The 11,811-nt window shown below is 44.0% G+C and overlaps 1 pseudogene; it reads right to left on the minus strand.

Annotated features, from left to right (window-relative positions):
• Positions 1-9,158: 9,158 nt before the first annotated feature.
• Positions 9,159-9,278, minus strand: LOC136646858 (5S ribosomal RNA; annotated as a pseudogene).
• Between the last annotated feature and the right edge of the window lie 2,533 nt (positions 9,279-11,811).

Raw genomic sequence — 11,811 nt, forward strand, 5'->3', positions numbered from 1 at the left:
CTCCTACCTGCTCCAGTACAAGCTGGATCCAGGGAGCGGGGCAGGAGAGGGGTGGGACCAGCAGAGCTCTGCTCTGCTGGATCCAGACCCTCGCATTTAGCCTCCCTAAATATCCGGCACAGAGTTGAGTAGCCCAATTTCAGTGCTTGGGCCTTCCTCCAGTGGCTGCCTGGTGTCCATTGGATGCAGCAGTAGCCATTTTGGCACTCATTGAACATACTTGGAAGTAAGTCTAATTTACTTGCATAGGATTGTGCTGGTAATATTTGAAAAAGCAAATGGGATCATTTCAATGATTAAAATATACTTTAGATGGACTACTTCTAAGTATAATGGCTGACCTCTTTGGACTTTGGCTGTGATCCAGTGGAGCTCTATGAATGGAAGGTGATTTGCCTTCGAGCAAATCAAAAGCAAAATAAATGGCTGCAGAGAAAACTTCAATAATTCGTGTGTGTGTGTGTGTGTGATGCATAGATATGGTTTCACTGGATCACAGCATGAGATTGCAATGTTCTTGCTCTTTCATCATCTAACCTCCCCATGTATATACACACTGTAGAGCAGATTTTATCACATGAAGTTAATCCCTCCAAGCTAAGACATTGAAGTGGCGAAGGTATTTGCTACAAGTTCTTTTTCCTTTTCAGCTAAAAGTTGAGTGTTTTGACCTTACAAGCTATCAGCTCTGTCAGTTTTGAAAGTAACCCATAAGAGAAAGGCATGCTAATTAATTTTCTGAGAACTTTGCTCAAAGTGGAAGAGCTGAAAAGGGAAGCTGGCACTATAGAGCCTTAACTGTGATACTGCTCAAAATCAGTGAATGTTACTAAGTTCTTCCAGGCTTGCATTAGGTTTTGTGACATTATCTTTCATCAAAGTAAATGGAAAGTCTGTATTCTGAATCACTTCTCAGGGGTGGACTCTGACTAATAGTTGAACACATTTAGAATCTCTCTTGTTTTCAGCCAGTTAGAACCAATTCTGAAAAGTTCTGCTGTTACCTGCAGTGCTTTGTAAAACACATGTAACAAGCACACAGGGAGAGGGACACAGTTGTTTGCCTGAACCCCGTATAATGGCCAATGGCATCACTATAATTTGGTGGTGAAAGGAAAACAGAGACAAAGGTGAAAGTTGCACAGGAGTTTTACTAAAATGCTCAAAAGCAAAAATAAAGGGAGGGGTTTATAGAAATGGAAATAACAGCCCAATCTTATCATCGAACTGTGTTGCCGGGGTTCATGTTGCCTGATTTATGGCAGCTAGACTTATGGCGTCTCAAAATGTGACACTCTATTGTGTGGTACTGAAACTGCACCTGGAAGTGCAGGAAAAAAACAAATTACTGGAAATAGCAAGTGGTGCCAACTGTGCAGCAGTGGCTATTCCGGATCTTGCAGTATCAGTAAGTCAGTGGTGGAGGTGGGGCATGGGCAGGGAAGGGGAAGAGCAGGGCATTCCGGGGGGAGAATCAGGGGTATGTTAGGGGTGGATCTGGCAGCAATCATGCATGTCAGATCTTATCCCTCTTTTGAAAACCTCTCCACCCCTTTTCCCTCCTGTAATGGAAGATCAGAAGATCATCAAGTGGATGATGTGGTGTTGACAGTGATCCCATGTTTTGACAGCTGTTTGACAGCTCTGGGAAGGGCAGGGCTGGCTCCACAGCTGTAATCAATCAAGGCCAATGGGACTCTGATGGACACCTGAGCTTCATTTGACCTTGATGGGACTTTGAATGGACATGGACTGAAGAGATGGCTCAGCTGAGCCTAATTTGGACTTAACAAGGGGCTAACAAGGTAGCTCACAGCTGAGCTGCATTTTGGATTATGAGACATCCAAGGATAAAAGGCAGCTTCAGAAGGACCAAAGGCTACCCTGACCCAGAGGGAGATGCTCCCTGACCCAGAGGAGACCTGACCTGGCTTACCTAGACTTTGACCTTGGACTGTGACCTGGCATATTGACTTTGGACTGTGAGTTGGCTATCTGCATTTATTGGACTGGGACCTGACTCTGACTTTTGCTTGCTGCACTTGTGAGTTTAACAAGGGAAACTAATCAGCCTTAAGTGGGCACAAGGCACAGTGGGGAGGAGCTGTGGCACAACACCTCCTTGGACATATGCCATGAAATGGGTGGCATATGTCTGAGGAGACCCATAAGAGGCCTGACCACATATGAAGAGTTAAATAAAAATGTTTTTTACTTACCTCCCCTTTGCCTTCAGGTTGACACCTCACACCACAGGATACAGCATGCACCTCTTTGGCTTGGCTGCATGGTATAGCGTGGCAGGAGACAGAACTGAGCTCTAACCAAATTAGCTCACTCACACTTACACTCTACAGGGAGATTCCTACACCTAACTTTCACACAATAAAGGAGCCCCAAGATAAGTGGTCAGAAGGAGGGAAGGGATTGAAAGCAGAGGGGAAAATAACTCCTTATAATCAGAAGTGGCAGAGCAAAGAGTGGAAAAATATGGTGAGAGAAGGGATGCAGGGAGATTAAATGGACTTTCCAGAGGAAGGATGCCTGTGGGGTACTAAGAAGAGAGAAGGGGAAAAGGCAAATGGTAATGACAAAGTTAGTGAATATCAAAACCTTAAATATCTTGGGTTTAGGGTACCTGAGGACCACTTACTCCCATAAGAACCTACCCAAATGTTGAATCTTCTTCAGAGGCCCTGCTTAGAGAGCCTCTGCCTTCTGAAATGAGTTTAGGTAGGAACACAGATCCAGGTCTTTTTGGTCATGGCACCTCACCTCTGGAACATCTCTCCATTTGCCAGGCTTCCTGTGAAATGAGAGAGATTGAAAACATGACTGCTTCCTTCCGTTTTTGATATGTACTGATTTATTTTCAGTCTCTTCTCATATGGTGTTTTGAGCATTGGTGTTTCTGTGGATTTAGTTTATTTTATATTTGTTAAATTGTGAATTGGTATAATTCTGAGGCAGGTCATAGAATTATTTTAAAGAAATATATGCATGCAATATTGTTTCTTGTGGTTCATTTTTCTCCCTTTATCATAGGTATGAAGTAGGTGGTGTACTCAGGAGGATCAGTCTGCACACTGGCAGTGTAATAAAAAGCCAATTCCAATGGTGTTTTACAGGGAAAATTTCAGAGGCAGTTCTTTTGGCATTTCAGGAAGATAACAGTGGAGTTCTGCAAAGATATGCCTGCTGCCTCATGGAAAAGCAATTGCAATAGTATTTTAGACTTGGTCATTGTATGTTAGACTTTAGCCCCCTCCCCCTTCTTTGATTCATTGCTAGCAGAACATTGGTGAAAGTACACTCTCCTATGGAAATAATTACAAATGCTTCTGGAATAACCATGACTGGGGAGGGGGGTGGAACAAATCAGTGACAGTTCTTGTTGAAGAAAAGTCAGAGATTTCTCTTTCCTGGTCTGGTGAAGAATTTATCAAGGTAAAATGTTTAATCTCTCAGTTGTCCACTTGAATTACTTGAATTTTACTGAAAACCCATATGTTGTTGTCAACTACCTTAATAGTCGACATTACCTTATGTAATTCTGTAACATATTGGGATGGTGGTGGTTTTGAACCAGGCCCTCCAGTGGCCAGACTTACAGCCCAATTCTAGGCTGCCCAGCAGGTGGGGCTGCTGCAGTGCTGAAATGGCCACCATGGTATCCTGCTAGCAACCAGGCAGCCACCAGCAACTCCTTGGGAGAAGGAGACATTCCTCCCCTTCCCCTGGGTAAGGGAAGTATCCCCGCAATGGGGTTACTTGATTCTATGGCAGCTCTGGAGCTGCTGCAGAATTGGAGAGTCCTGTTTTGGACTGCGCGGTCCCACACGGGGCTCAGGATCCAGTGAAGTAGAGCTCCTCTGGTCCTGCCCCTCCCTCCCTGCTCCCTCCACCACCACACCTCCTCCCTGCCCTCTCTGTGCCCCCCCACCTCTCCATGCCCCAGAATGCCTCCCCCACCTCCTCCCATACCCACATTCACCTCTCTACTGCTCAGCGGTCTGGGCCACTGCCAGGCGGCAGAACACAGCCCATGTTAGCTCTTTGCTCTGGCACAGTCAGGCCTGGTTTGCAAACAGTTGGTTCAGGGCAAGTTGTAAACAGCTGTGATAGCATGACTACCTGAACACCTGTGTAGCCAGGTGTTAACCAGACAAAACCGGTTAGGTGCTGAATCCCATTTAAGCCTCTCCATGCAACTTCACTGGTGATGTGGGTGGGAGCCACTGCAAGAGGCCTTGTTAGAACAAACACTGTAAATGACCATGGACTGACTTTGACTTTGCCTTATGGAAAATGGACTGTAACTAGGTAACTCTGAACTGCTGTACTACATGTGTATGACCTGGATTGCTCTAACAATTCTGTATATGGCTCTGTATTCAAATACAATTGCACCTGAAGACTCTGCTGTGCCTGCATGTTTGACTGCACCCTGCTCTGAAGTAGGACATACCCTGGTTTTTACCTAACAGCCCAGTGCCAGAGATGGCCCACTGCGGGCTTGTGCTGAACTAGCTCTGATGTTGGGCCCATGGTAAGGGCTCGCAAATGTGCCTTACAACACATTTGCAACAGTGCATGTTGGCAGTGAGCCGGCACGCACTGTTCAGGATCGGTCCCGTAAGCACCTTACTCCCTGTACCACCAGTGCAGTAGCAGTTTCAGGACCAGAAAGTTATTGGCTCTTGTTGTGCTGTAGCACCACTCACTTGATGGCCAGAGAGAGTATTGCAGCTCATCAGCCCAGATATATAGGCGAACCAACTGAAGACTCTTGGCCATTCCTACATAACTGTTGCTTCAGGCTTAGTTTGTTAGTCTGATGAATTTGTCTCTGAGTATGAGCCACACACAGTGCTTGCCTTGCTTCAAAATGCAGCCTCAGACAAACACTGAAATGGGGTGTGAAGCTTACATCAGCATGGGGGCACATCAGTGTAGTTTTCAAATAGGGTTAGGATTTTGGAAATTCTCAAACAGAATCTCACTTCAAATGGTTATTCTGCATTCTCTTTAGCACTGTAAAGCAAAATATGAAAATCAAATTAACCACGCAGTCATCCTCAGGAACCTGCAATACTTGAGCTGCAGCAGCCACTTCCTGAAAGTAGATTTGCTCTTATGTGTCTAAAATTCTTCCCTTGTATATTCTTCCCTTGTATATTTAGCCTTTTGAAGTTCTCTTGCTGCTTCCTTATTCATGTTGAATGCCAGTCTGTGGCATTTTTAAACATCATATTTCATTGCCAAAATACTCTGCAGAGGGCGCACTGGTTCAGAGATGAGCAGATTGCTTGGTCTGTAACAAGAATGTTGAAATGCTGGAGGTGATCCTGAACTTACAGCCCTATCCTAACTAATTTTCCGATGCTGATGCAGCCACAATGCAGTCCAAAGGTTAGGCAGAAATGTTTCCTTACACTGAGGAGACTACACCACCACAGAATGTAGCATGCACCCCTTGGTATGGTTGCATAGGTGGTAGCTAGATATAACTGAGCTGTTAGTTTAGATATAGTTTGGAACCCCTGCTAATTGGGTAAGAGGCACTTTTTCAAGTGGGTGCTCCTTTTTTTAGCAGGGGGAGAGTAACTGGCCCATCTCACCCCAGCACTGTCTGTTCTAGTGGCTGTCTGCTGGTATTCATTTGCATCTTTTTAGATTGTGAGCCCTTTTGGGACAGGGAGCCATTTAGTTATTGATTTCTCTCTGTAAACCGCTTTGTGAACTTTTAGTTGAAAAGCGGTGTATAAATACTGTTAATAATAATAATAATAATATAGAAAGAAAAATCCAATAGCCAGGACTCTACCATAAGAAGACTAATGGGAAAAGGTTTGGCATGCTGGTCTTCTTGCTCCTCTTCTTACTGTTCCATCATGTGCTTCCTGCTTTACTGAGTAAAGGAGCCATTCAGTAGAAAATTTTTGAAAGCAATCCTATGCATATCTACTCAGAAGTAAGTTCCATTATAGTTAATAGGACTTACTCCAAAGTAACTGTGGCCCATGACTCCTGTATATAGTATGCAAGGGATGTGTGCATTCATATTGGAACCATGATGGGGGCAAAATCTTAAAGTCTCCCACCCCCCAATTTTATTTCTCATCTCTTCAACCCCCCCCCCCCCCACCATGCACTATGTTTTAGCAAGATTATTTAAGGGCAAGTGCACACATTAACCATATTGTGTAGCTTGACAGGCATAACCGAGAAGTAACTCCCATAAAAAAATCCAGTGAATCCTATGGTACTTTTAGGTCAGTGTGCATAGAATTGCAATTCTAATATCTCCAGACCTCCATGACCTCTGATATTCATGCATTGTTTTTCAGTGTTCTTTACCCACCCTCTTTCCATAATAAGTACCCATGTTAAAGCTAGAATTCAAGAGTATTTAAGCTGAATTTGCAAGTGCAAAATAATAGACTCATTTTTTCCCCCGTGCTCTTCCCTACCAAGCGTATAAGAAAATGAATGAGTGGTTAAACATGACTATTTCTAAAACATGTTTGAAAGATATTACATCAACAAAGCACAGCCTTTCAGACAGGTTCCTATGTATGTGATGAAGAGAATGGCCATTGTGCTTGGGGTGTGTGCAGAGGAATAGTCCTTTGAACAAAATAGGCTTCACCCACTACAGACTGACCACTTATTTATTTTTGGTAATCAGAGCAACTTAGAATTAAAATACAGTGAGGGTTCACATCTTGGGCAAAGCCTCTTTGTTCTTAATAATTGTATCATAGGCAGAAGTCAACAATGTGGAAGTACAGGGATGGGGAAAAGCTTCAGCTGTTGAATTTCTTTTATGCATCTGTTAAGGGCACAGAGATGGGTGATAATCTTTATGCATAAGGGTAAGTCCTATTTTGTTCAATGGGGCTTACTCTCATTGTGAGAGTGTGGTTAGGATTGCAGCCTATGTCATTTTATCATCATCATCATCATCATCATCATCATCATCATCATCATCATCATCATCAGAGCAGTATATCATGCAGCCATTACTTTTAGAGTAATATACTTTACACTAGATATAAGATACTTCTCATTTTTGCAAACTAAGGGAAAAAAAGATATAAATTACCTACTAGGCTTGTGGCTGGAGCTTACTTTTGTTGAAGGTTCATTAGTCTCAACTCAGAAGCTGTTTTGAATTCTATTTATTTATTATTTTTACATTTCTAGGTCACTTTTCCAAAAACAAGGTTTTCAAAGCAATTTACAATGGGAAGATAGAAATCAGCCCTGGAAGTAGTCATTTAGTAATAATTGGAGAGTTCCTCTGAGAACACACAGAGTGCATCTCATCCACCACCACATAACCCAGGAGTACATGGGCTTCCAAGTCAGAAGGTGTGGTTGAACCACAATAATGTTCTCCCCTTTTCTTCTCTGATACTAGCTTGTGACTATTTTAGGAACCACAGTAATTCCTTTTCAGCAGAGCAATCCAGGGATAAAAATTGATGTGTGCCCAGGGTCAGAATATTTCCATTTCTTTTTTGAAGCTCACCTTTAAAGAGTGCAAGTGGAGTTATTATGATAGCACAAGTCACTGAGACCTCTGATCTGTAGCATGATTTCAAGGCATCATTGGCTAAGACTTGATTTAAGTGTTATGACATTTACTGTTTTCTGATTACTTTGTAGGTTTGAAAGTTCAGCTTAATCTGCAACTTTGTAAAAAACTTTTTGGAGTGTCAGAAAAACAGGGAGGAAAATCCAACCATCAGCTGATATGATCTGAAATGTCAGAGAAGCATTGGTTAAAGATATTGTACTAAGAATACTAAAACACAAAACAATTAGATTCGGTTTGTACTCTATCTAGAAGATGGCCAAGGACCCTGGTGAAGGATGAAATTGTTCTAATTCATTTACTTCTTTTTATAGCTGCAATGTGTCCGACCAGAGCTCTGTTTGCTCTCATATCAATTAAAATTCACTATAGCTAAACCACATTCAGCAGCTAAAATGTAATAAATAACCACTTCTATGTATAGCTCTCATATTTAATAGGCAGGAATTGACAACTCTGGTTCTGTTTGAAAGCATCAGAAAATACAAGGTGAATGGGAGAGAGGGCATGTGCAGAAGGGAAATTTAATTTCACTTGTCAAGCTTGAAAGTTACCAGAAAATGTAATTAGTAGATCAAAATGGTTCGGGGCCCTTTGCGTGGTTTGGTTGGCGTGGAGAAGGCAGAGGCCAGGCTTGGACATAACATGAAGCATGTGTTGTTGTTGGGGTGGTCTGCTATTAATGCCAGATGGTGGCCATCTTGGGCAACAGATTGGTACAGCTGGCAGCATGAGCCCAGCACACATCCACACTAATTTGCCACCTCTGGCAGCCACCTCAGCTATATCCAGCCACACACTCCACTTCCCACTGCATCAACAATACTCTTTTCCCTCTCATATAACACCAGAACCAGGGGACATCCATGAAAATTGAGTGTTGGGGGAGTTAGGACAGACAGAAGAAAATATTTCTTTATCCAGCATGCAATTAGTTTGTGGAACTCTTTGCCACAGGAAGTAGGGCATCTTGCCTTAATGCCTTTAAGAAGGGATTGGATAAATTTCTGGAGGAAAAGTTCATTACGGGTTACAAGTCATAGTAGGCATGTGCAAGCTCCTGGTTTTAGAGGCAGGCTGCCTCTGATTCCCAGATGCAGGGGAGGGCACCAGGATGCAGATTGTGTCTGTCGTCTTGTGTGTTCCCTGGGGCATTTGGTGGGCCGCTGTGAGGTACAGGAAGCTGGACTAGATGGGCCCTTGGCCTGATCCAGTGGAGCTCTTCTTATGTTCTCCCTGCTGGAGCTATTTTTTTGAAAGGCAGGAAGATGTGAGCAGAAGAGATGGGGGGAAAGAAGAGAAACCACAGCTATTTCTTCACATATATTTCCTCTTTTGCTCACCTCTTTCTGCTTCTTAAACATGGATGGCTTGAGCAGGAAGAGGAAGTGGCAACAGAGGAGGAGAAGGCAGTGATAAGGTAAGGAATGTGATAATACATCCAAGGAGAGGTTGTGGCTACAGCTTGAGTCGAGTAGCCCCATTGCGGGGCTACTTTCCTTACCTGGAGCTGCTGGTTGGTTGGCAACCTTCAGTCTCAAAAGACTATGGTATAAGCCTACAGCACCCAGTATTCCCAGGCAGTCTCCCATCCAAGTACTAACCAGGCCTGACCCTGCTTAGTTTCCGAGTTCAGATGAGATCGGGCATCTGCAGGGTAACAGTTGCTGACAGCTTCCCTTATCCGGAGCCTCTCAGGATGCCACATAGCAGCCATTTTTGGCGCCGCTGCAGACTTTCACTCCAGGCAGCTCAGGATTGGGCTGTAAGTCCATGCTTGTGTGCCTACATCCACTGGCGTCACTAGTGGGGTGTGTGGGCTGCGGGCCACACCAAGTGACACGCCAGGGGGGTGACGTGCCCTGGGAGAGGACGCGCTAAAATCGCGGGGTTAGGAGCCACCATGTCATGCCATATACTGTTGGATGCAGAACGGCCAGCGGAGTGCAGTGCAAGAAACAGAATTGAAATGACTCGTTTCCTTCAAAAATTATGGCTGAAAAACTGGAAGGAAAAAATGCATGGAGCCCTATGGAAAGTGAAAGTGAGCCGTGTCACGCATTTACTCGTGAGTAGGCGTACTTGCCTTAGTCAGCCAGAAAGGGCAGGCTGAGAGGAATCCAACAACACCAGAATGGTCCTGATCCAATGAATGCAGCCCCCCAAAAACACCTGAGAAGCTCCTCCCTGCCAGCTGCGAGCCTGAGCCCAAAACGAAGCCACATGGCCAAACTTGCCTTAGTTGAGGCAGACTGAGAGGCTCCAAGGATGTCAGAATGGTCCTCATCCAATGAGTGCAGCTCCCAAAAACACCAGAGAAGGAGGTTCCTCCCTCCCAGCTGCCTCCCTCCCAGTCTATGGAGCCCAATGGAAAGCAAAGCAGCCTCACAGTGATGTTTACTTGCAAGTAGGCAGACGTGCCTTGGCTGGTGGTCAGGCCAGGCAAAGGGGAATGTGAGGACACCAGAAGGGTCCCGATCCAATGGAGTTGGAGCGCAACAGAAGGCAGCCTCCCCCTCCTCTAAAAAGAACAAAAAAAGAGGCTTGAATGGTAAGGGGAAAGTTTTCTGTTTTGCACTTGCAGAGCCAGGATGGTCTTTGTATTGATATGCCTGAAATAGAAGAACTTTAAACTGGGTACTGGGAGGGCTGAAAATCTCACTGATTCTTTTTGGGGGGTTGTTATTGCAGGCAGACTACAGATTAAGCCCCATTGACCACTATGGGACTTACTTCAGAGTAGACATGCATAGGCTTGGGCTCACAGGCTGCAATCCTACCCACACTTTCCTGAGAGTAAGCCCCATTGACCACAATAGGACTTACTTAAGAGTAGATTCACTTGGTGTAACAGAACTGGCTCCCCCTTTAAATTTAATTATTTTATTTTAATTTAATTATTTATAATTATTTATTTTAATTTGCTTGATGATGTCACTTTCAATGGGTCCTGGACAGATTGTCATTCTAAAAAGTCAGTCCCAGTGCTAAAAGTTTGAGAACTGCTGCAATAAGGTTTTAGTAAGTTGACATGGGTGTGTGTGTGTGTGTGTGTGTGTGTGTGTGAGAGAGAGAGAGAGAGAGAGAGAGAGAGAGACTCTACAAGTATTCAAAATCACTAGAATCAGAATTTGGAGGAATAATCTCATCATGTTATATATCAATCAATGCGTAATTTCATGCAGAATGCAATGAAACAAACCACATTGAAATATCTGTGTTATAACAAAAGGTACAGCCAAAAAAATGGTGGGGGCGGGGCGATGGTACATCACCACGCCCACCTGGGGCATTGCCCCACCCACTACATGGGGTGATGTGCAGGCCTCACGCACTGGGTGACGCGAATCCTAGTGATGCCACTGCCTACATCAACACTTGGTGCAGTGACGTCACACATTACCATGATGAGGTTCCTGATGACCTCCAGTATGGGCCTGTAACCTTCAGCTTTCCCAATAACGGTGTGTTCAAAATGGCTGTCACAGTTCCCAAAAGCTAGGCAACTAGCTCTTCCCATTTAGATTCCTGAATTGCTCCCTTTCCGCTCATTAAAATGATTTTTTCCCTTTTTCCTTTTTGCAGAGCTAGTTTGTATGATTTACAGACACAATGGTTTTAGGAATATGGTCACTTTCAATACCAAAGCCAGTGCAAAACTTAGAGGGTGACTTTTGTTCTGAAATTGGCACAATTTTCAGCTCAATATAATCATCAGTCTTGGAGAACGCAGTATGCTGTGATGGGCTGCATTCTATACCTGAGTTCTAAACCCACCCATGCTATGACTGGATTTCAGAGTGATTTGTCCACTTTTGGAGTGTCATTGATCATACTGACGTTTGTGACTTTCTCCTCTCTCCATCCATTATTTAATCACAGCTGGCAGGAGCTAGTAAGAGGGTTTCTACTCTACCTGTGTGATCTTTAGGATAAAGGTAGGGCTTTCTTTTTCTCTGTACTGGAACTGTACAATTCCTCCAATAGTCTCTGCTCATCAATCTCTGTAAGAGAGTTTTCCTTCTGCCCCTGATATTTTTGACACCGCCATAATGTGCATGAATAAGCCTGGATAGGTATTTTCTCAAAAGCCAAATGGAAACTTTCATATAGGCTCACATCACCTCAAATACAGTGCTCCTCAATGGACTCAGTTGGCTCTGGGGTACAATAATCAAGTGCAGAGAAATCAGGCTTTTGCTTTCATG

Source organism: Tiliqua scincoides, chromosome 3, assembly GCF_035046505.1.
Source record: "Tiliqua scincoides isolate rTilSci1 chromosome 3, rTilSci1.hap2, whole genome shotgun sequence".
Taxonomy (NCBI): domain Eukaryota; kingdom Metazoa; phylum Chordata; class Lepidosauria; order Squamata; family Scincidae; genus Tiliqua; species Tiliqua scincoides.